Below are 25,536 nucleotides of genomic sequence, written 5' to 3'. Positions count from 1 at the left end.
ATTTACCAATACCCGAATACCAAAAAACTAGTCACAATAGCCTCATAAAGCACAAACAGGGACTTGGTGCTAAAGTGTTCCATTCACCCCAATCTACCCTATAATACTATCGTGTGACAAATCACTTCCATTTTCTTGGGAAAACTAAAAAGCATACATGGATAGTTTGAAGTGAAAGACCCCCAAAATAACTACAATTGTTTTTCAAATAGTTTGACCTAAGGTCAAATGGAAACAGCTGACCTTTATATTTTGTTTACAAGACTGCCATAATTAATTATTGGTTAAAGTCATAAAATTCCAAATTGGTTGTACTTAATAAGATTGAAATGAGACCCTGTGAAATGCAACTGTCAGTTGAGCATTTTGGCCCAAGTCCTTCTGAATCCTTCACTTTGGATAATGAAGAAGGATTTGGGATTGGAAGGTTTCAATTTACCTGTTTACAGAGAAGGTAGTTCTTTATGCCAGGCTGTATAATAAGTGGACCTCAGAGAGTTACCTGTTGACATGTATATGTTTTGGAGACTGGAGCTGCATAAAAACAAAATAAATACACCTTTTTGTTAAAACAAATATGTCCAGCCTATTGAAAGTAATTTTGACTGGCAACAGTGATTGGATGGGAGGTCAACATCCTAAAACAGTTTTCTTTAGGTTTTTGTGATGTGTGAACTTTATTATCAGTTATTAGAACAAACCAACAATTTACACTCAGTGTTGAATTGAGTGTTGGCGTCACATTGTTTAGGCTTGATTTTGGGCAAATGGATACTTCACCTCAAAAAGTTTCACTTAACCAAATTGTTCAGACTTGATGAACAACGGGGGTCCCTTTGTATTTTCAAATGTTTTGGATTAACTTTTTTTAAATTGCCAAAATTGTCACATTTCACCAAGGTTTACATGAAGACATTGATATAGTTTCAAAAAGTTATCACAAAAAGGAACCTTTGGTGGTTAATTGACCACTGTTTGTGCACTGTAATATTGGTCTAATCATATTTAAAAACAAAATTAAAACAAACCTGTGTTTTCTGTTGACATTATCATGTAAGTATTGCATTTGATATATATTCTCGTGATTCCCAAACTGGTAATTAACCAGATCTTGTTGGAAATAAAAGCTGCGCCAAAAGTCACGAAATGTTTTTGCCATTTTTATTTTGGGTGTTCTGAGAATAAAGGATATCATAAAGCCAGGGTGGCTGCCGCAGTAAGAACACATGAACAACATTAATCTTGAGGCTGTTTGTTTAAACCTCACTCTAGTAAACTTTTCTTTGTTCAGCCCCAAATTAAAAATAAAATGATGCCTACTGATTATTTGCATCATGTACATTTTCTTCCCATTCCTAGTTTACATCTAACTAGGAGCTCTATTTTGGAATTTACCTTTTACTGGAGAGTGCAGTTACTTAATCACAATCCAGTCTAGTAGACACCTAGGCCTGCTACTTGTTAACATGTTGACATCTTTGGAGGTGGCAATCCTTTCTGTAACAAAAACAAACAATAGACTTTGCAACATGAACATTGGCATTACAAATCATTCAAATATTTACTGTCATATATCAAGGAAATGAAAACAGAAAAATCTATTTGGAGTGAACTTGTGCATTGTTATGTTTATTTTGATTGTCGCAGTATTTTCAAAACCTTGCAGAAATTAGCCACAATTGTCACAATTGTTCAGTTTTTGGTTTTCCACTTGAAGATTGTCATTATCGTTACTTTTGAGGGGTCCGGGTTGCAACACAAGGCTTAAAACATGATTTGGTAGTATTTCTTTGATATTTTTAACCCCAAAGTACAGGCTGAAGAAAAACAATCAAAGTTGCCCGCTGCATATGCTGGCCATGTTGAATTACCACAATGCATGTGACACTCAGGTGACACATCACTGCCAGATAATTACTGGTTAAAGTCATAAAAAATGTGGTGGTGGCCATGCAGATGCATTTAAATAAAATAAAAACTACAGTCACAAGAATGACAGAGGGCGCCATATCCCCCCCCCCCAATCCACCTGTAGGGTTTTAATGTAGAGTTGTTGTTTCAAATGGTGGAAGTGGTGCAAAAGAACAGCATTTGTAGGAATTCTTGCCAGCATGTAGCCTCTATTTTTCCCTTATCCTCTTATTCTATACTACTCCACTACGCTTTGGTTAAAACTATGGCACTCGAAGTGATCCCTGAAGCACTCTATTTGAACCCACATTTTCACAGGTTTGTTATCCATGCATTTATGTTTGGATACACCTGGGCATGAGAACAGGTAATGATAAAAAACAGGAAAAAGTTTATTGGAAATGTTAATGTTCCAGCATTTGTGTGCGCAGCACACAACATGAGCGCACAGCGCGAAATTCCTTTCAGCCGGGTCCTGGGCCCGCTAAAGGGCCCTGGAAGCTATGGGTTTTCCAGAAGCTCTGAATGTAAAGCTCTTACACTTCACACAATTTTGGGGTAGAAAAGTTTCAATTTTCGATGATCTTAATTTTCCTTGACAATTCTTAAAAAGGGAAACCAGTCATCTCATCCCCCCCCCCCCACCCCGCAAACCGTAAAGTCACCCACTACAAAGTAGAGCGAAGTCACCCACTCACTTACAAAAGTCACCCCCCTCTGAAAGTCGTTGCCCCCTGACGACAGAGTCGTCGTCACCCCCCCCCCCCCCACAACCAAATTCGCTTCTTTGTTGGGGTGATAGGATTCGGGATGGTTGTTTTACTTGGGATGAGATTCGGAACAATAAAAAAGACATTCATTTATACTTAACTTGTGTACTTGTGACATCTTGTTCATATTTTTTTTTAACCCTAAACTTTTTTTAACAACATTTTTTCATTTTACTATGTGGTGATAGGATGGTCACTATTTTTTTTTTGGTTCATTACTTGCTTGTTTTAAATTTGAGGTGGCCCTCTATTGTTTTTCCCCATCTCTTCTAAAACTCTTGCAGATGAAAACCTGTTCCAAAAGCGAAATATATAATTTTGCACAATCAATATCTAGGCAAACTCATACACGAGGCGACTTTGTTGGGCGGAAGGGGTGGGCTCGGTCTCGGAGCGACTTTGTAAGTGAGGGGTTGACTTTTCGTGGTTCCCAAACGGAACATGTGCCAACTGTCGTCCCCATGGACAATGAGAGTTCAAAGGGCACATAGAACCTAATTTAGGCAAATAAAAAAGAAGAAGAGAGATTTGCAATTCCAAAATTCATTGAACCAGTATCGTTATTGCCGTGAGAGATGTAGTATCTATTAGGTTATGGGAGATGATAGTGAAACGAAACCAAAACAACTCTAGGAGTAGTCTGGAAGTAGCCTTTTGTGTGAGTTGTGTGTAGTGAAGTGGTCATGAGTGAGCAAGGATAGGCAACACACACATCCTATTGATGCATGTCTGGTCTGTGATACACTTGGCTACCAGTGTTGTAGCCACGGTGGGCGGGCCCACCCAGCACTGGCAATTTCCGCCCGGCACTTCAGCTGAAAAACAGACTGTCGCGATTTGTAATTTTACGGGCAGTTTGTAATTTTTTTGAGCCGGAATTTCGAGCAATAAAAAGCTCTAATGCGTTCCACACTAACTTGCCTCTTTTGCATCAGTTTTTATTGAACATACAGTGTAGAAGGTGTACCGTCAACAGTCTGACATACACATGCAGTGTGCTCGTACCATGTACAGTACATGTACATGATGTATGTTTGTACATGTGGTGTGCACCAGCGCTCGCTGTGGTGGACTGTAGAGTGCACTACAAGTCTAGTCGCGGGTTTTTCGCGGGGATTTCAAGCATTACTTGTACACACAAACAGAATCGCCACACAACAGTGAGAGGGGTGTGAAGTCTAGTGTACCAGATCGCGTATCCCGGATGTAGGCATGTAAACACGTTCGCTTGTGTTTACAGCGCACTGGGTTTCAAATTGATCCGTGTAAATTTTAAGATGGCCTCGCAACATAAACTGGACGATTTCTTTGGGAAACGGAAAAGATTGGAAGATGATAGCAGTATCTCTGGTGGTACAGCTTCAGTTAGTGCTAAATTTATTATCTGCTCTATTTAACAGTCTGTTCACAAATGCATCACAATTTCGTATTGGTACATTTTTGTAACAGTTGTATTATATTTTAAAATGTGATTCTTGAATCTTACATGATGTGCATTTTGCACATTGTGCAAAATAAGTGATTGGAATGTTAATATTTAGCCCTGAAAACAATAGACCTTTATGCACATGACGTCATTTCAGTACGGCGCCCTCGCCTTGAGGTCAAAAGGAGGTTGTTCATTGGCCAATCTAATAATAATAATAATAAGACATTTGTAAAGCGCCTAATGCAAAAGCCTCTAAGCGCATTAAAGAAACAATAAAATAAACAATTAGAGAAAGATACAAGATACAAATAGGCAAACTACAAAAAAGAAGCTTTAAACAAATGAGTTTTCAACAAGGACTTAAAACATTGTAAAGTATTAGCTTGGCGAATATGCATAGGTAGACTATTCCAAAGAAACGGTGCGGCGTAAGAAAAAGATCTGTGGCCATAAAAAATGGAAGAAGCACTAGTAGCAGAAAGCAATGACTGTTGAGATGATCGTAAAGTCCGAGTAGGGGAATAATGATGAACAAGTTCAGATAAATACGCAGGAGATTGACATGTTTGAGCCTTGAAAGAAGAATTTTGTAAACTGTTCTAAACTTAACCGGGAGCCAATGCAATTGCATTAGTACAGGTGTAATATGGTGAGAACGAGGCAGACAAGAAACAAGGCGAGCAGCAGTGTTCTGTACACGTTGAATTTTAGCAAGATCTTTAACAGAAGTGAATTGCAGGAATCAAGTCTAGTAGTGACGAAGGCATGAACAAGACGAAGAGTAGTAGCTTCATCCAGGTAGCGGCGAATTTGTGATATTTTCCTAACAGCCATGAGAGCTCCTTTGCAAACATTATGTCTACTCATGCACAATGATGAATCCATAATAACACCGAGATTACGGGCAAACTCAGATGGTTCAATGACAGACTGGGCAATTTGTACTGTTGGCGGAGAAATCTTTTTAGCGAAACGAGATCTCAAAAATAAAATCTCAGTTTTTGAGTCATTCAAAGCAAGTTTATTTGACAACGTCTAAGATTTGACATCTTGAATGCACACTTCAACTTTTATGTACGTTTCGATTGTTTCCTCACCGTTTGACCTCAAAGATAGAGCTGGATGACGTCAATGCATAAAGCTATCCTTATAACAGAGTACGTGCACGCTGCTCGCAATCTCTGACCAAATTTAAATTCAGCTGCCCACTACTAAAAATGTCCTAGCTACAACACTGTTGGCTACATGAAATCTCTTTGGGATTTTTTTTTTACAAAACTATAAGCAATGGAAGCAGACTAAGTGAACCTTAAGCACAGTTTCTATTATTCAGTGACATCAGGGCCCAAATTCATAAAGCCTAGTAAGCACAAAAACAAGTGCTAAGCACAGACAAGTCTCTCTTAGCAGGAACAACTACCAACCAACTTTCCTTAAAGTTTATTTTTGCGAATGGTGCCAAACCAACTTTTTGCTAAGCAAAGAAAAGTTCGAAACATAATTTTCTGCTAAAAATGGCTGCATGAAATTGGGCCATGTTTCAGAGCAAACTTACTTTACTTGGAACAGGTTCGGTTGTGCCAAATAATTGTCAAGTCTCGGCCTAAAAAAATGCTTAAAACAAAGATTGTACGGAAAAGTCACACAAACGGAGCCCAGTCCTTCTTTTCCAAGGGCCCGTAGCACTTGACCGTGCTTTTAAATGAATATTAGTTGGGCATTTAGGCCTATGGTAACTTCTTCAGTGAAGTTTCAGACAACGTCTCTGAAATTCTCACCTGCAGAGTGTTCAACGATGTCGTCTGCGCACCGAATAACTGGTTCAACACATGTGGTTTTTATTTAACTTTACGGCCTGCGGGTTGTGTCGTAAAATCCGAAATTTCTTTAAATTCTGCCAATGAAAATCCTTTGCAACACTTTTATTCTCAAGACAAACAATTCCTAACTTACCTTCGCACTTTTGAAGTAGTTTTAACGTGGAACTCCGGTGAAAAGCTGATTTTTCTGGAGAAAAAAACATGGAAACTTTTCAAAGTCGTCAATTTTTTCTTTGAAATGTTCAAATCATGCAGATTTTCACCTACGGCGTCCTCCGTCCAGCCCCCAGCCAATCAGCGACAAGCTTTTTTATTTGCATAACAAAGCCGGACCTTCTAGAATTTTCCTGACCAACTTTTGTGACCATATTTGGTAAAAAGTGGGCGGGCCTTTCAAGGGATGAAACTATTTATTGTAAAAGGGGTTGATCGAGGATATCTGCTTTGATGGGGTAAACTCGTTCATTTTAACCAGTGTTTATGGTGATATTATTATTGAATACTAATTACGAGAACAATGTCCCTCAAAGATAATGGACGACACGAAAGCAAAGAGCAGAGATGTTTGTCTTTAAAAGGCAGTGGACACTATTGGTAATTGTCATAAAGACTAACCTTCACAGTTGGTGTATCTAAACATATGCATAAAATAACAAAACTGTGAAAATTTGAGCTCAATCGGTCGTCGAACTTGCGAGATAATAATGAAAGAAAACAAATACCCTTGTCATACGAAGTTGTGTGCGTTTAGATAGTTGATATCGAGACCTCAAGTTCTAAACTTGAGATCTCAAAATCAAATTTGTGGAAAATTACTTCTTTCTCGAAAACTATGACACTTCAGAGGGAGCCATTTCTCACAATGTTTTATACCATCAACCTCTCCCCATTTACTCGTCACCATGAAAGGCTTTATGCTAATAATTATTTTGAGTAATTACCAAAAGTGTCCACTGCCTTTAATCCAACCTCGTCTACATGTGTCGAGAAGTACGGAGTACCGATGGGGACGAGATTGGGGCTGGTCCCCTGTATTTATCCGCGAACCTGGATGTATGACGTCAGATGCTGGCTATAAGCCACTGGGTTTTCTACGAGGCAGAACATGTGACCGAAAAGCATGACAAATAGGCCAGGTAAAATTCTTCTATTTTCTTAATTTTATGACAGTATTTACTTCATGTGCAATGCAAGATAACAATAAATATATGTTAGTGTTTTATTCTGTTCGAATATTAAAACCGATCCTCTAGCATAGCTTTTCTGACAGGTGTAACAAAATTGATGTCGGGTTTTTGTTTCGTCAGCGGTGAAAACCGCGACCTCGACCTAAACAGGACAGAAATATTTCAATGATTATGATCTAGCTCGTTCTCGTTTTATATGTGTAATGTTTGTATTTTGTCGGTGTGCCACAAGACCCAATTTTATAGAGTTACCTAGAAATGTATTGCTTTTAGATGTTAACTGTTTTCTGCTAAGCAATAACAAGAAAAAGGACCAGTCACACTGCACACTGACCACTGATATTTTGATGAAATTATTGGATGGTAACCTTGTTTTGTTCTTAATTGAATTAATAATAGTAATATTAATAATCGATTTTTACATATAGCCTTTATCACAGCCTCAACTGCGTCGTAAATCTTTTCCAACATTCCCCTCAGCTCCTTGGGGCTGGGTGCTTGCGGAGAGTTAACGTGCCCCCAAATGACTATTAATTAAAGCTTATCATACACATACACCATCTCTTGCCCTCACATATACCAATTTTATTCCTGGTAGGAGAGAAGCAATATGGTTAATTGTGTTGCTTGAGAACAAAAGTGTTACGACCGGGATTCGTACCCACATCCCGATGAACCACCGTAACTTGAGTCTGATGCTCTTATCCGCTCGGCCATGAGACCCCCACATTATTACTCCTTACTAACTTAGACTGATGGGTGGAATTTTAAAGCCCTGTTGGTTGTTAGTAATTGAATCAATTTTACTTTCCAGAACTCAATTTTTCTTTTAAAGGCAGTGGACACTATTGGTATTGTCAAAGACTAGCCTTCACAGTTGGTGTATCTCAACATATGCATAAAATAACAAACCTGTGAAAATTTTAGCTCAATCGGTCATTCGAACTTGCGAGATAATAATAAAAGAAAAAAATACCCTTGTCACACGAAGTTGTGTGCGTTTAGATAGTTGATATCAAGACCTCAAGTTCTAAACTTGAGATCTCAAAATCAAATTTGTGGAAAATTACTTATTTCTCGAAAACTATGGCACTTCAGAGGGAGCCATTTCTCTCAATGTTTTATACCATCAACCTCTCCCCATTACTCGTCACCAACAAAGGTTTTATGCTAACAATTATTTTTTGTAATTACCAATAGTGTCCACTGCCTTTAAATTTGACCACATGTTTTTCTAAGAAGATTTTTTTTCCTTAACTCAACACTTTTTGGGAAAAGTGGTTTTGCCTCAAGTTTAGTCTCTTGGTCCTATCATGGAGCTGTGTCTTGAAGAAGAAGTTGTGCTTTATGTGTTGTGTGACATTATAAAAAGCTCTTTTGATTGACTCTATAAGGACATTAAATTGTGAAACCTTGATTATGCTGCTCTTACACTGGAGAACGCTAGCGAATGTGCTTACGAATGGAAGTATTTGCAATTGCTCAAACTTCACAACATTTGTTGTGTCTTCGTAAGCGTTGATAAGCATCAGAAAATTCAGAAAGTGCTTTCTAAGTGATTTCAGCGACTGTAGCGAAGACGGTCATTTCTTAAGCATTGGTAAGCCATTGGTAGTGTTGGTAAATCATGCGTAAGCGTTGGTAAGCATTCGTAAAATATTTTCAAGATATTCCCAATTTTTGGGCGAATTCATCGCGAATTTCATCTTAATAGATGAACATGAACATTCATATTTGCAGGACTATTCGCTACAATGTGTGAGCAGCATTAAAGTTAGAGTAACGTACCAGCGTCCCATAGCCAGGGTCCACCCACAGCCAGACCCCCCCCCCCTTTACAGCCAGGGCACCCTCCCTCTACAGCCAGCCCCCCCCCCCATAATCCTTGTCCCCAAACATTGTAAAATGAACAATCCCTTTTCATTAATTACATAATTGGTATAAGAAAAAAACCTGTGAAGATCACAGATTTACATAAAACTTACACAGTCTAATTATGATGATTAGCAAACGTCCCTTGAAATATTTCTGTCTGAAATGTAATGTTTAATGAGAAATGAATAATCAAATTTCTATTGATGTCACTCGGTGATAGGTTTTTCACTATTCTCTCGAGACCCAGCTGGCCGATCGCTCTCAAACTTCTACAGCTTTGTCAGTTTATCCGTATGGTGGATTACAAAAAATGCTTACACTGCCAGCAACTGTTTTGTTTGCAAAACCAATTCTGTAATTTTCCTTTAAGAAAATAAATTCAGACCCCAAAAGTAAAGTATTACCCTCAACTGGTCTTTTATTTTGTATAAATGTTTGCGGTGTGTTTTGTCCAGTTGTGAATGTCTTGAAGCAAAAGTTACAACTTGTACCTCTATGTCAAACAAGTGTTTCTTGTCAAGTTCCCCTTATTTTATTGGGTTGTACACTGTATTATGGATAATATTTAGGTGGTGTATAAGGAAATAAATCTGCCCTAAAGTGAATTTGTTTTAATGTGCTGTATCAAATAGTTTTCATTATTGCGTTGTGTATTTTGTCCAACTGGGAATGTTTGGCTGTCATCAGGGCCCAATTTCATAAAGCCTGTAAGCACAAAAATTTGCTTAGCATGAAATTTCTTCCTTGATAAAAACAAGATTACCAACCAAACTTTAATTTGCTGCAAATTGCTTGTTACTGGCATTCAGCTGTTGTTTACTTATCCTGAACATCACGTGGAAATGTGGTTGGTAATCCTGTTTTTATAAAGGAAGAAATTTCATGCTTTGCAAAGATTTGTGCTAACAGGTTTCATGAAATTGGGCCCAGGCCATGTAATGCCACATTATGATGCGATCTAGCAAAGCTAGTCGCTTGTCGATCCAGGTCATTAATTTTTTCTATACATTTAAAATGGGCATAATATCTGTAAAAAAAAACACCATGTTGATACTTTCTTTGGTTCAAAAATTGGAAAGTAGAAACTACGGGAGAATGAACATGAGAAAAATAAGTGTGGAGTGTGGATATACAAAGGCACATTTTCTTTGAATCTTAACCCCTTTAAGATGTTATTTACCATGCGAATAAATGTTTTTATATCCCCCAAAATAAATTATTTTTTTTAAATTTAATAATTTAAGTTTGATTCATATATTTGAACAATAGTGTTATATCTTCTTTTTCTAATTTTTGAGCCCACATAAAAAATATTGTATAAATGGCAAAAACACCCGGGAAAACCAATGCCCCCCCCCCCACCACATTTAGAAGTGATCTCCCGTCACTGATGAATAACGTTGTACACACAAGATGCAGATGTTGCCTCATTGTTTGCCTGTTAATTTATTTATGTCGTGCAGTGGTAAATTTGGAAATAAATATAACACTATATTAAATTGAGTCTGGTGTTTGACTGTGTCATTGATGGGAGAACCTCTTAGCAGCTAACTGCATCTGATGAAAGGGTTGCAATGGTGTTGGTAGGACTGGTAGTGATCCAGCTATGCTGATGTGTTGTATTCAAGCATTCACCTGGAGTGAACCATAAGCCACTGATGTCATCCAGCCAGAGTGGAGATGTTTTAGGACTGGTAGTGATCCAGCTATGCTGAGGTGTATTCAAGCATTCACCTGGAGTTAACCTAAGCCACTGATGTCATCCAACCAGAGTGGAGATGATATAGGACTTGTAGTGATCCAGCTATGCTGAGGTGTATTCAAGCATTCACCTGGAGGTGAAACTAAGCCACTGATGTCATCCAGCCAGAGTGGAGATGTTTTAGGACTGGTAGTGATCCAGCTATGCTGAGGTGTATTCAAGCATTCACCTGGAGGTGAAACTAAGCCACTGATGTCATCCAGCCAGAGTGGAGATGTTTTAGGACTGGTAGTGATCCAGCTATGCTGAGGTGTGTTCAAGCATTCACCTGGAGGTGAACCTAAGCCACTGATGTCATCCAACCAGAGTGGAGATGATATAGGACTGGTAGTGATCCAGCTATGCTGAGGTGTATTCAAGCATTCACCTGGAGGTGAACCTAAGCCACTGATGTCATCCAACCAGAGTGGAGATGTTTTAGGACTGGTAGTAATCCAGCTATGCTGAGGTGTATGTATTTTCTGCATTCAATATTTTTGGTTTTTGTTTTTGTTTTTTAGTCTTTACTGTTCAATATTGTATGATTCTTTGCAGATGGTGCATGTTTTTTAAGTGGACGCTCGTCAAGGACAAGGACAGGAATGAGGCAAAGTATCTTTCTTCACATGTTGTTGGGTCGGAGCAAAAATGTTGTAGGCCCAAACTCATAAAAAAGCACTTACTAATTGTTCTGTTACACTTAAGTTTGAATATGTGGAAGCATCTTATCTTGCTTAAAATAGCACGGATGAAAACACAAAACAAAAACTTGTTAATATACATTTTTGCACAGAGGCATTCTTGGGTGTGGTTCAGCAAAAGAGGGATTCTGCGCCTTGAGCACCAAATCGAAATACAAGGACATTGTTGGAAAGTCTTATTAATGCAAATTGTGCACTTTTGTTTATGTTGCAGTCATGCTCAACATCACCAGCAGCACCTACTCTTCAAGAAAGAGATGTCCCAAACAACACTATGGTGAATTAGGATCTGCTTCATTCTCAAGTTAAAGGTGAATCCCCCAAAAGTATACTTTACCCCATGTCCCTAATAGAGCGCTTAAGTAATTATGCAGAATGAGTGTTGTTGCTTTTGTTTAAACACAGGCCTGGTACTTCACGGAGGCAACCAAGGCAATTGCCTCCATGCCCCCTGGTCATTGCCTTGGTGCCCTTGAAACAATACAGTACATATTTACAACTTTCTCATCAGGTGTCGTTTTACCAAGCAGAAATTACCTTGGTGCCCCATTTAAAAACATACAGGCCTGAGTTAATATCAGTCATATATTCTTGCATTAATACAATTCCTTCATAGGATGTTTGTATCTTGTTTGATGATTGATTCAGAGTCGGGTGAGATCACCCCACGGTTGGTAATCTAAACACAATTATCGTGACATTTATCGTAAACTCATGCATAGACTTTGCTAGATTTTCATTCTTGGAAAGAGCTCACGGATAATTTAACAGTTCATACCAGAATCATCAAGAGAACTGTTTCAAGCAATTGACATCTGAGTTACTGTTGCTTATGATGAAGTATTTCTAAGGTGCAATAGTTCCTAACAATCAATATCTTGCTGCGTGTTTGTTTTCGTTTCTTTTAAATTGACAAAAAAAAACATGTTTTTTTAGACAAGTATTATTCTTTATAGACAAATGCTGCAAATTGTATATTTTGTTTGTTTTGCAGTCGGCCTTTGCATCTCCAAAGACATCTACCCATTAGCAAGTAGATGATGAAGACCAGCCTATGATGAAGAAGCTCAAAGACATCTACCTATCAGCAAGTAGATGATGAAGACCAGCCCATGATGAAGAAGCTCAAAGACATCTACCCATCAGCAAGTAGATGATGAAGACCAGCCTATGATGAAGAAGCTCAAAGACATCTAGCCATCAGCAAGTAGATGATGAAGACCAGCCTATGATAAAGGAGCAGCACTCTCCAGTACAAAGTAAATTCACAGAAGTATACTCTTGGCTTTTGGTTAATTCAGCGAACTGTTTGATAAATTAGTTTCATTCTGAGAGAGAGTAGCAACATCAATCTTCAGTGTTTCAAGCGGTTACCATCTTGAGTTAATGTTGCTTATTTTGATTTCAAAAGACAAAATTAGCAACAGTCAAATGGAGCCAAAATCTGAGTACTGCTTGTTTTTGTTGTAATCAGAAAATTCTGATGTGCATAAAAAAAGTTCCTTTAACTTTGATGCAGCTTTAATTGAATGTTTTGTCTTTGTTTATTTTTTATTGAAGATATAGAAATCAAATCAAATCAATGTTTATTTAAATAGGCATTTTGTTGTTGTTGTGTTGCACTCAGTCAAAGACATCTGCCCATTAACACAGAGATGTCTAAGACCAGCCGTTGATGCAGGAGCTCAAAGACATCTACCCCTCAACACAGAGATGTCTAAGACCAGCCTATGATGCAGGAGCTCAAAGACATCTACCCGTCAACAATGAGATGTCAAAGACCAGCCGATGATGCAGGATCTCAAAGACATTTACCCGTCAACAAAGAGATGTCTTAGACCAGCCTATGATGCAGGATCTCAAAGACATCTACCCATTAACTAAGAGATGTCTTAGACCAGCCTATGATGCTGGAGCTACACTCTCCAGCAAAAGGTAAGTTCACAACATTATTCTTGCTTTGTAATAAATGTGCAAATTGCATGTTGATGCTCTTTTTTGGTAATTTCTTGTATCTTTGCAATTCATTTAAAGATATTTGTATCTTGTTGGGCAAATCCTTTCAGAGTTGCCAGGTTCGGTAGTGTGTTTTTTTCTGGGTTAGATGATTTCAGAAAAACTCCTAAACATGTGAAACTCATTTCATTCACAAAGAAGACTTACTGATAATAGAGTTCCCACCAGCACCAATCGTCAAGAACCAATTCAAGCAATTGAGACCCCCCCCCCCCCCTCCGGTCACTCTTGTGTGGTTTAATTGCAACACTCAAAATATTCCTGTTCATTGGTTCCTTCAATTTTGTTGCTGCTTTAAACAAGTGTTTTGTCTTTATTTAGGTTTGATTGTAAAATGAGCTTTGGCATGGTAGCAAAAACTACTTCAATGTAGTTGTTGCCTTAAAGCTTGTGCAGTTTTTTTATGTAACTAGTCAGTCTTAAAGTGTAGCCACTTCCCTCGTTGTTGTATCTATCAGACTAACATGGCTATCTCTAGCATTGTTTTATTGATATGTTTTTAAACACTAAATGTTGTAAATTGTGTGTTTTGTTTGTAATGCAGAAAATGTTCTGGGTCACCAAAGAAATCTACCCATCAGCAAGTAATCGTCCAAGACCAGCCAAGAAGCTCTCCAGCGAAAGGTAATGTTACAAAAGCAATCTCTTCAGTTACCCCTAACACCAACTGAATGCATAGAATGCTCTTTAAACAATGCCCAAACCCCCCGACCAACGTTTCCCCTACATCGCTGGTGGTTGCCAGACGAATCAACAGTGAGACTCCTTATTGGCTCCACAGGTCTGACCACAACAACGTTTTTTGCAGAACCATTAACGCAAAGCCACCCAAGCTTGGCAACTTGTACTTATACTGTTTGGCCTCTCTGGTTCTATACAGGCCTTTGGTTCTATGTCACTGGTTGCCGATGTCCGTTCACTATCAGATTTTCGAACGGCAGACCTCTGGTTCTATGCCACTGGTTGCTGGTGTCGGTTCACTGTTGTTTCTGGAGCCTAGGCCTGTGGTTCTATTCATCTGTTGGTGATGTTACCTCACTGCCAATTCTTGAGCGCAGGTCTCTGGTTCTATGCCATTTGTTGCTGATGTCTGCTCACTGCCATTTTGAACGGCAGGCCTCTGGTTCTATGCCACAGATGCCACTTGAACAGCAGGCCTTTGGTTTTATGCAAGAGGTTGCCGATGTTGGTTCACTGCCATTTCCTGGATGGCAGGCCTCTGGTTCTATGCCACATAATGCTGATGTTCACTGTCGCTTCTTGAACGGCAGGGCGCTATTGCAATTCCACTGGCTGCTGATGTCTGCTCACTGCCATTTTGAACGGCAGGCCACTGGTTCTATGCCACAGGTGCCACTTGAACAGCAGGCCTTTGGTTTTATGCAAGAGGTTGCCGATGTTGGTTCACTGCCATTTCTTGGATGGCAGGCCCCCGGTTCTATGCCACATAATGCTGATGTTCACTGTTGCTTCTTGAACGGCAGGGCGCTATTGCAATTCCACTGGCTGCTGATGGCTGTTCACTGTCATTTTTTTGAACGACCTCCTTTGGTTCTATGCCACAGATTGCTGATGTGGGTTAACTGTCGTTTCTGAATGGCAGGGCTCTATTGCAATTCAACTTGAGAAATAGACCTTTGGTTGTATGCCACTGGTTGCCAATGTTGCTTAACTTTACTTTCTTGAGTGACAGACCTTTGGTAGTATGCCATTGGTTGCCAATGTTGCTTATCTTTACTTTTTTGAGCGACAGACCTTTGGTGGTATTTATGCCACTGGTTGCCAATGTTGCTGAACTTTTTTAAGCGACAGAACTTTGGTGCTATGACATGGGTTGTCAATATTGGTTCACTTTGGTTCCTTGGGGACACTCCTCTGATGCTATGCCACTGGTTTTCGTTGTACATTCACTGTCGTTTCTTAAGTGACAGACCTTTGGTGGTATGTCACTAGTTGCCAATGTTGCTAATTTTACTTTCTTGAGCGACAGACCTTTGGTGCTATGCCATTGGTTGCTGATGTCAGTTCACTGTCGTTTCTTGAGCGACAGACCTATGGTGGTATGCCATTGGTTGTCATTGTTGCTTAACTTTACTTTTTTGAGCGACAGATTTTTGGTGGTATTTATGCCACTGGTTGCCAATGTTGCTTAATAACTTTACTTTTTTTAACGGCAGAACTTTGGTGTTTGGTTTTTGATGTCGGTTCACTTTCGCTCCTTGTACGACATTCCTCTGGTGCTATGCCATTGGTTGCCAATGTGGGTTCGTTGTCGGTTCTTTACTTTTTTTGAGGTACAGACCTCTGGTGGTATGCCACTGGTTGCCAATGTTGCTTAACTTTACTTACTTGAGTGACAGACCTTTGGTTGTATGCGACTGGTTGCCAATGTTGCTTAACTTTACTTACTTAAGCAACAGACCTTTGGTGGTATGCCACTGGTTGCCAATGTTGCTTAACTTTACTTTCTTGAGCGACAGACCTTTGGTGGTATGCCACTGGTTGCCAATGTTGCTTAACTTTACTTTCTTGAGCAACAGACCTTTGGTTGTAAGCCACTGGTTACCAATGTTGCTTAACTTTACTTACTTGAGTGACAGACCTTTGGTTGTATGCGACTGGTTGCCAATGTTGCTTAACTTTACTTACTTAAGCAACAGACCTTTGGTGGTATGCCACTGGTTGCCAATGTTGCTTAACTTTACTTTCTTGAGCAACAGACCTTTGGTTGTAAGCCACTGGTTACCAATGTTGCTTAACTTTACTTACTTGAGTGACAGACCTTTGGTTGTATGCGACTGGTTGCCAATGTTGCTTAACTTTACTTACTTAAGCAACAGACCTTTGGTGGTATGCCACTGGTTGCCAATGTTGCTTAACTTTACTTTCTTGAGCGACAGACCTTTGGTGGTATGCCACTGGTTGCCAATGTTGCTTAACTTTACTTTCTTGAGCAACAGACCTTTGGTTGTAAGCCACTGGTTACCAATGTTGCTTAACTTTACTTACTTGAGTGACAGACCTTTGGTTGTATGCGACTGGTTGCCAATGTTGCTTAACTTTACTTACTTAAGCAACAGACCTTTGGTGGTATGCCACTGGTTGCCAATGTTGCTTAACTTTACTTTCTTGAGCAACAGACCTTTGGTTGTAAGCCACTGGTTACCAATGTTGCTTAACTTTACTTACTTGAGTGACAGACCTTTGGTTGTATGCAACTGGTTGCCAATGTTGCTTAACTTTACTTACTTAAGCAACAGACCTTTGGTGGTATGCCACTGGTTGCCAATGTTGCTTAACTTTACTTTCTTGAGCGACAGACCTTTGGTGGTATGCCACTGGTTGCCAATGTTGCTTAACTTTACTTTCTTGAGCAACAGACCTTTGGTTGTAAGCCACTGGTTACCAATGTTGCTTAACTTTACTTACTTGAGTGACAGACCTTTGGTTGTATGCGACTGGTTGCCAATGTTGCTTAACTTTACTTACTTAAGCAACAGACCTTTGGTGGTATGCCACTGGTTGCCAATGTTGCTTAACTTTACTTTCTTGAGCAACAGACCTTTGGTTGTAAGCCACTGGTTACCAATGTTGCTTAACTTTACTTACTTGAGTGACAGACCTTTGGTTGTATGCGACTGGTTGCCAATGTTGCTTAACTTTACTTTCTTGAGCAACAGACCTTTGGTTGTAAGCCACTGGTTACCAATGTTGCTTAACTTTACTTACTTGAGTGACAGACCTTTGGTTGTATGCGACTGGTTGCCAATGTTGCTTAACTTTACTTACTTAAGCAACAGACCTTTGGTGGTATGCCACTGGTTGCCAATGTTGCTTAACTTTACTTTCTTGAGCGACAGACCTTTGGTGGTATGCCACTGGTTGCCAATGTTGCTTAACTTTCTTGAGCAACAGACCTTTGGTTGTAAGCCACTGGTTACCAATGTTGCTTAACTTTACTTACTTGAGTGACAGACCTTTGGTTGTATGCGACTGGTTGCCAATGTTGCTTAACTTTACTTACTTAAGCAACAGACCTTTGGTGGTATGCCACTGGTTGCCAATGTTGCTTATTTTTACTTACTTGAGTGACAGACCTTTGGTTGTATGCCACTGGTTGCCAATGTTGCTTATCTTTATTTTCTTGAGCGACGGACCTTTGGTTGTATGCCACTAGTTGCCAATATATGTTCACCGGCGTTTCTTTAGCAACAGACCATTGGTTGTATGCCACTGGTGGCCAATGTTGCTGTACTTTACTTTCTTGAGCAACAGACCTTTGGTTGTAAGCCACTGGTTACCAATGTTGCTTAACTTTACTTACTTGAGTGACAGACCTTTGGTTGTATGCGACTGGTTGCCAATGTTTCTTAACTTTACTTACTTAAGCAACAGACCTTTGGTGGTATGCCACTGGTTGCCAATGTTGCTTAACTTTAGTTACTTGAGTGACAGACCTTTGGTTGTATGCCACTGGTTGCCAATGTTGCTTATCTTTATTTTCTTGAGCGACGGACCTTTGGTTGTATGCCACTAGTTGCCAATATATGTTCACCGGCGTTTCTTTAGCAACAGACCATTGGTTGTATGCCACTGGTGGCCAATGTTGCTGTACTTTACTTACTTGAGCAACAGACCTTTGGTTGTAAGCCATTGGTTACCAATGTTGCTTAACTTTACTTACTTGAGTGACAGACCTTTGGTTGTATGCGACTGGTTGGCAATGTTGCTTAACTTTACTTACTTAAGCAACAGACCTTTGGCGGTATGCCACTGGTTGCCAATGTTGCTTAACTTTACTTACTTGAGTGACAGACCTTTGGTCGATGCCACTGGTTGCCAATGTTGCTTATCTTTATTTTCTTGAGCGACGGACCTTTGGTTGTATGCCACTAGTTGCCAATATATGTTCACCGGCGTTTCTTTAGCAACAGACCATTGGTTGTATGCCACTGGTGGCCAATGTTGCTTTACTTTACTTTCTTGAGCAACAGACCTTTGGTGGTATGTCACTGGTTGCCAATGTTGCTAAGCATTACTTTCTCGAGCAACAGACCTTTGGTGGTATGCCACTGTTTGCCAATGTTGCTTAACTATACTTTCTTGAGCGACAGACCTTTGGTGGTATGCCACTGGTTGCCAATGTTGCTTAACTTTACTTTCTTGAGCAACAGACCTTTGGTGGTATGCCACTGGTTGCCAATGTTGCTTAACTTTACTTACTTAAGCAACAGACCTTTGGTGGTATGCCACTGGTTGCCAATGTTGCTTAACTTTACTTACTTGAGTGACAGACCTTTGGTTGTATGCCACTGGTTGACTATGTTGCTTATCTTTATTTTCTTGAGCGACAGACCTTTGGTTGTATGCCACTAGTTGCCAATATATGTTCACCGGCGTTTCTTTAGCAACAGACCATTGGTTGTATGCCACTGGTGGCCAATGTTGCTTTACTTTACTTTCTTGAGCAACAGACCTTTGGTGGTAGGTCACTGGTTGCCAATGTTGCTAAGCATTACTTTCTTGAGCAACAGACCTTTGGTGGTATGCCACTGTTTGCCAATGTTGCTTAACTTTACTTTCTTGAGCGACAGACCTTTGGTTAAATGCCCCTGGTTGCCAATGGTGCTTAACGTTACTTTCTTGAGCGACAAGACCTTTGGTTGTATGCCACTGGTTGCCAATGTTGCTTAACTTTACTTTCTTGAGCAACATACCTTTGGTTGTATGCCACTGGTTGCCAATGTTGCTGTACTTTACTTTCTTGAGTGACAGACCTTTGGTTCTATGCCACTGGTTGCAATTGTTGCTTAGCTTTACTTTCTTGAGCAACAGAGCTTTGGTGGTATGCCACTGGTTGCCAATGTTGCTTAACTTTACTTTCTTGAGCAACAGACCTTTGGTGGTATGCCACTGGTTGCCAACGTTGCTTAACTCTACTTTCTTGAGCGACAGACCTTTAGTTGTTTGCCACTGGTTGCCAATGTTGCTTAACTTTACTTTCCTGAGTGACAGACCTTTGGTTGTATGCCACTGGTTGACAATGTTGCTTATCTTTATTTTTTTGAGCGACAAGACCTTTGGTTGTATGCCCCTGGTTGCCAATGGTGCTTAACGTTACTTTCTTGAGCGACAAGACCTTTGGTTGTATGCCACTGGTTGCCACTGGTTGCTTAACTTTACTTTCTTTAGCAACATACCTTTGGTGGTATGCGACTGGTTGCCAATGTTGCTTAACTTAACTTACTTGAGCGACAGACCTTTGGTAGTATGCCACTGGTTGCCAATGTTGCTTAACTTTACTTTCTTGAGTAACAGACCTTTGGTTGTATGCCACTGGTTGCCAATGTTGCTTAACTTTACTTTCTTTAGCAACAGATCTTTGGTGGTATGCCACTGGTTGCCAATGTTGCTTTACTTAACTTACTTGAGCGACAGACCTTTGGTAGTATGCCACTGGTTGCCAATGTTGCTTAACTTTACTTTCTTGAGCGACAGACCTTTGGTTGTATGCCACTGGTTGCCAATGTTGCTTAACTTTACTTTCTTGAGCGACAGACCTTTGGTTAAATGCCACTGGTTGCCAATGTTGCTTAACTTTACTTTTTTGAGCGTCAGACCTTTGGTTGTATGCCACTGGTTGCCAATGTTGCTTTACTTTACTTTCTTGAGCGACAGACCTTTGGTAGTATGCCACTGGTTGCCAATGTTGCTTAACTTTATTTTCTTAAGTGACAGACCTTTGGTTGTATGCCGCTGGTTGCCAATGTTGCTTAACTTTACTTTCTTGAGTGACAGACCTTTGGTTGTATGCCACTGGTTGCCAATGTTGCTTAACTTTATTTTCTTGAGTGACAGACCTTTGGTTGTATGCCACTGGTTGCCAATGTTGCTTAACTTTACTTTCTCGACGCTAGACCTTTGGTTGTATGCCACTGGGTGCCAATGGTACTTTACTTTACTTTCTTGAGCGACAGACCTTTGGTTGTATGCCACTGGTTGCCAATGTTGCTTAACTTTACTTTCTCCAGCGCCAGACCTTTGGTTGTAAGCCACTGGTTGCCAATGTTGCTTAACTTTACTTTCTTGAGCGACAGACCTTTGGTGGTATGCCACTGGTTGCCAATGTTGCTTAACTTTACTCTCTTGAGCGACAGACCTTTGGTTGTATGCCACTGGTTGCCAGTGTTGCTTAACTTTACTTTCTCCAGCGCCAGACCTTTGGTTGTATGCCACTGGTTGCCAATGTTGCTTAACTTTACTTACTTGAGTGACAGACCTGTGGTTGTATGCCACTGGTTGCCAATGTTGCTTTACTTTACTTTCTTTAGCGGCAGGCCTGTTCTGCTATGCCACTGATTGCTAAAGTTGGTTCACTGTTGCTTTTTGACGGACCAATGCAGCACAGGTGATAGTGAGCTATCCTTTGTCCCACTACCCTCTACTTTCTTTTGGCTTAGAAAGTATTTTGGAAAATACCTTAGCAAGCTTCATTTTAAACCTTAATTTCAAGACAAATTTGTAGCTGTTGGTAGTGTAAATTGTGCATTTAAATTTGCTGGCTTATTTTAATTTCTGGTCTTCAAACTTGACCTTTCAGAGACGGAGATAAAGGGAATAGTTTCCTGAAAAGCAGTGCAGAATGGATTCACCACTACTGATATCAACAAGGATACTGGGTATAAAGGAGAGCAACTTGTATTAAAACATCGCTACTGTCAAGACAACTTAGCTGCAAGCAATTATGGATGTAACAAACAGTTTGTTGTCCTAAACAGTAAGGTGTTGTAGTGTTTTTATGAACTGAATAAGCTCCAATATATTCAGATCACTGTCGCTCGCCTTGTGGAACAGTCTCTAAGAAATGAGCACATCATCCCTATTCTTCGCTGTCTCCACTGGCTGCCAATCAAGGATCGCATTGTGTTCAAGCTAATCTTGCTGAATTACAAGTCTCATCATGGTTTCGCTCCTGCATGTAACTCTGAACTTATAAACTCATATACACCTCCTCGTTGTCTTTCGCTCATCATCTTATTGCTACTGCAAGGTCCCCATAGAGTCTCTACTTCGCATTATGGGGGTTGATGCTGCTCCCATCTTAAGGAACAGTCTTCCTCTTATTGTTCACCAAGCTACTTCGGTCACTTTTTTCAAGAGTCGTCTGAAAACTCATCTGTTTTCGAAATAATGATGCACTTTTTGAGCTTTCAATTCTCGTTTTTAACTGATCAACTCTACGTTGTTTTCATTGCCAGATGCTGAGGATCTTGGCTAAGGGTGTAAGTGCTAGTAACCTCTCCCCTTTTCAAATATGTTTTTGAGTTAATATTGCACTTCTTGTGCTTTTAATAATGGTTTTAGTGGATCATTTCAGTGTTGTTTTTCATGGTCAGATGCTGAGGATCTTGGCTAAGGGTGTAAGTGCTGGTAACCTCTCCCCTTTTAAATATGTTTTCTTTTAATGGTATTCTTACTTTTGTGTAGAGGTGTGAAGGCACTGGACACTATTGGTAATTATACTCCCCAAACAATAAGCATGAAAATTTAATTTTGAACTTTCAATGGAGAGCTTTTGGTAGTATAAAACAGTGTGAGAAAGGGCCCCTACTGAAGTAATGTAGTTTTTGTGAATGCAGTAAATTCTCAGTCAGATAATAAAAGATTTCAGCTGAAGCCTTCTATTATGCATCTGAAAGCACACAAAGTAATTTTCTTTTATTATTCTCTTGCAACTTTGATGACCAATTGTGCCCAAATTTGTTATTTTATGCATATGTTGGGATAAACCAAGTGAGAATACTGGTCTTTGACAATTACCAAACGTGTCCAGTGCCTTTAAAAGTATCTTTCATTATTGTTAATATGATTTTAATTAACATCTTGTAAATAAGTACACCATTGCAAGCAAGCACAAATGCGATTTTGATGCGCTTTGAAATTGCGATAAATTGCAAATTTTATGATAAACTTTGTTGTTGTGCATCACAAACAAGGATTTGAAACCACAAATGTGGGAGACTATACAGCGTTTTGAAGGCATGTAACCCCAGTATGATGTCTTGCAGTGTATCCCATTACAGTCTGTCTCTTATCATGGGAGTATCAGCTCCTATAATGGTGACATTGTGAGATAGCACTTATCATGCGAAGGTGCGTGCCACTTCTGCATTGATGCAGAGGTGTGTGTCGCTCCGCTTTGTGCGGAGGTGCGTGCTGCTTCTTCATGCTCAAACTCCCTTAGGCTCAGGCAAAGAAAGCCAATCAATAAATTTTGTTGGAGAAATCCCCCCAGAATATAATAGAACAATCCTTACCCTAATCTTAGCAAACAAAAATACAGCAACTATGGGAGAATCCATCGCGTTGAAGGCGTGTCACCCCAGTATGATGTCTTGCAGTGTATCCCATTATAGTCTGTCTCTTATCATGGGAGTATCAGCTCCTATAATGGTGACATTGTGAGATTGCACTTATCATGCAAAGGTGCGTGCCACTTCTGCATTGATGCGGAGGTGTGTGCCACTTCTGCCTTGTGCGGAGGTGCGTGCTGCTTCTTCACGGTCAATCTCCCTTAGGCTCAGGCAAAGATAACCCATCAACAAACTATGTCAAAGAAATCTCTCCAAAAAGAAATGTTAAGTATAAAATAGAATAGAACAAAATAACCCTTACCCTAATCTTGCAACAAAAAATACATCAGCTTTGGGAGACGACAGCGTTTTGAAGGCATCTCACCCCAGTATGATGTCTTACAGTGTATCCCATTGTAGTCTGTCTCTTATCATGAGAGTATCAGCTCCTATAATGGTGACATTGTGAGATTGCACTTATCATGCGAAGGTGCGTGCCACTTCTGCATTGATGCGGAGGTGTGTGCCACTTCTGCCTTGTGCGGAGGTGTGTGCTGCTTCTTCACGGTCAAACTCCCATAGGCTCAGGCAAAGATAGCCCATCAATTTACTATGTTGAAGAATTCCCCCAAAAAAGATAGGCCAAGTTTGAAACTGAAATAAAATGCTTGCAGTGGTGTACTTGTTTATGTTAAACTATATGCATTACTATTTATGAATTGTGATGTTAAACAACTATCATGGGTGTTTACAAAAGTTTATGTTTAACTAATGCATCACTATTTGTGAGTTGTGATGTTAAACAATATCATGGGTGTTTACAGTACCTTTGGCTGGTTGTTTGTAGAACCTAAATAAATATTCACTAATTAAATTTGTTGGTATAGAAACAAGGTTGCTGCTAAAGCGTGAGTCGTGCGGACATCAAGTTGTCGTGCGTTGTAAATATCGTGGAAATATCACATTTGTTTCTTCATATAGGTCTTCTTTGTATAAAATACATAAATATACGGGAACGCCTTATCGTATCATAAAAAAAAATAGCAATAGTACTAATCTAACTCCAAAATTAATCCCCAAATTGTATGTGTACACACAAAATATAAGTTAAAAAAAAAATAAAAAAAAAAAATTACAAATAATAAGTAAATGGCATTTAACACATGTAACAAGGATTTTGTTATGAATATTTTATTTCAAAAATTCAAAAATGTTCAACCTAAAAGAAGTTCTATATTAATAATTTCTAACCTTTGAGAAATCATGTAATTTTAGTTTACTGCATGTTGCAAATTATGACCTTGGTCAAATTGATAAATTTATGAACATTTATATGACAAAATTTAATAAATAGAAAATTTAACAAACAACATTTATAAATGTTATGTTATCAGTACTAACTACAATGAACTAAGAACTAACTTAAACATAACAATTTTACAAATACTAACCATTAGTTTTAGGCTGCAAGATATTTATAATTTCCTATTCAAAAATGTTCAATCTAAATGAAGTTCTATACTAATAATTTCTAACCTTTGAGAAAATCATATTATTGTGTTACTGCATGTTGCAAATTATGTCATTGGTCTAATTGATAAATTGATGAACATTTATATGACAGAATTTGATATATAGAAAAGTTAACAACCAACATTTGTTAATATTATGTTTTCAGTACTAACTACAATGAATTAAGAACTAACTTGAACATAAAAAAGTTACAAATAATAATCATAAGTTTTAGGCTGCAAGATGTTTTTATTTATGACAGAATTTGATATATAGAAAAGTTAACAACCAACATTTGTTAATATTATGTTTTCAGTACTAACTACAATGAATTAAGAACTAACTTGAACATAAAAAAGTTACAAATAATAATCATAAGTTTTAGGCTGCAAGATGTTTTTATTTTCCCATTTTAAATCTGTAATCTTTTGTAAGATAACATTTTACTTTTGTGCATCACTTACAAGAAGATTTGTTAAAAGGTTGTGTCAGAGTGTGAGTCGAGCGGACACAAAGTCATCGCGCGTTGAAGATATTGCGACCAATATCAAAGTTTCTATATTGTATCGAAGGACGTTATTCATCACTAACTAATTAACTTAACAAGAAGGGTGATACAACAAATTATAGAGTTGGGTATCATCATAAGGAATAAATAATTAGCCATGACATTTATTAAAACAAAATATAAAAGATTTGTAGTTATGGCTTTGTTGACAACAGAGTCTGTCAAAACATACAATTATGATTGAATTTTGTTACATTAAAATGAATCTAACCACTAACATACACAGAAATAAATGAAATAAATTCCATGATTCAAATAAATATACTAACAAATAACCACATATCAAAGTAGCATGTTAAACTAACCACTAACATACACAAAAATAAATTAAATAAATTCCATGATTCGAATAAATATACTAACAAGTAACCACATGACATAGTAACATGTTGTTTTTTAATGAGTAAAAAAGAAAATTACAATTAACAGTTTATAGTTATTAAGAATTTTGTTTAATAGTTCTAAATTTGACACTACATGTAATTGATGAAGGTTCTGTAGTGTGTTCTACGAACTTTTCATAAATAAAATGAGGTTTTGAATAAAAAATAACAGTAATGTTATTTGAATGAAAAAGAAACCTAACATTCTTTGATGCGTTATATGCTTAAAAATGTTAACTGTTATATGTTGTATTACTTCAGTATAAACAA

The 25,536-nt window shown here is 38.8% G+C and overlaps 1 long non-coding RNA gene across 1 annotated transcript; it reads left to right on the top strand.

Annotated features, from left to right (window-relative positions):
• Nucleotides 1-6,986: 6,986 nt before the first annotated feature.
• Nucleotides 6,987-23,928, top strand: LOC139943334 (uncharacterized). The gene is made up of 7 exons (XR_011786805.1): nucleotides 6,987-7,066; nucleotides 11,289-11,340; nucleotides 11,649-11,745; nucleotides 12,429-12,693; nucleotides 13,062-13,369; nucleotides 13,995-14,074; nucleotides 21,051-23,928. It is a non-coding gene; the product is annotated as an uncharacterized lncRNA (long non-coding RNA).
• Nucleotides 23,929-25,536: the final 1,608 nt, after the last annotated feature.

The sequence above is a fragment of the Asterias amurensis genome, chromosome 1, assembly GCF_032118995.1.
Source record: "Asterias amurensis chromosome 1, ASM3211899v1".
NCBI classification, from domain to species: Eukaryota; Metazoa; Echinodermata; class Asteroidea; order Forcipulatida; family Asteriidae; genus Asterias; species Asterias amurensis.
This window is presented reverse-complemented; position numbering and strand designations above follow the sequence as displayed.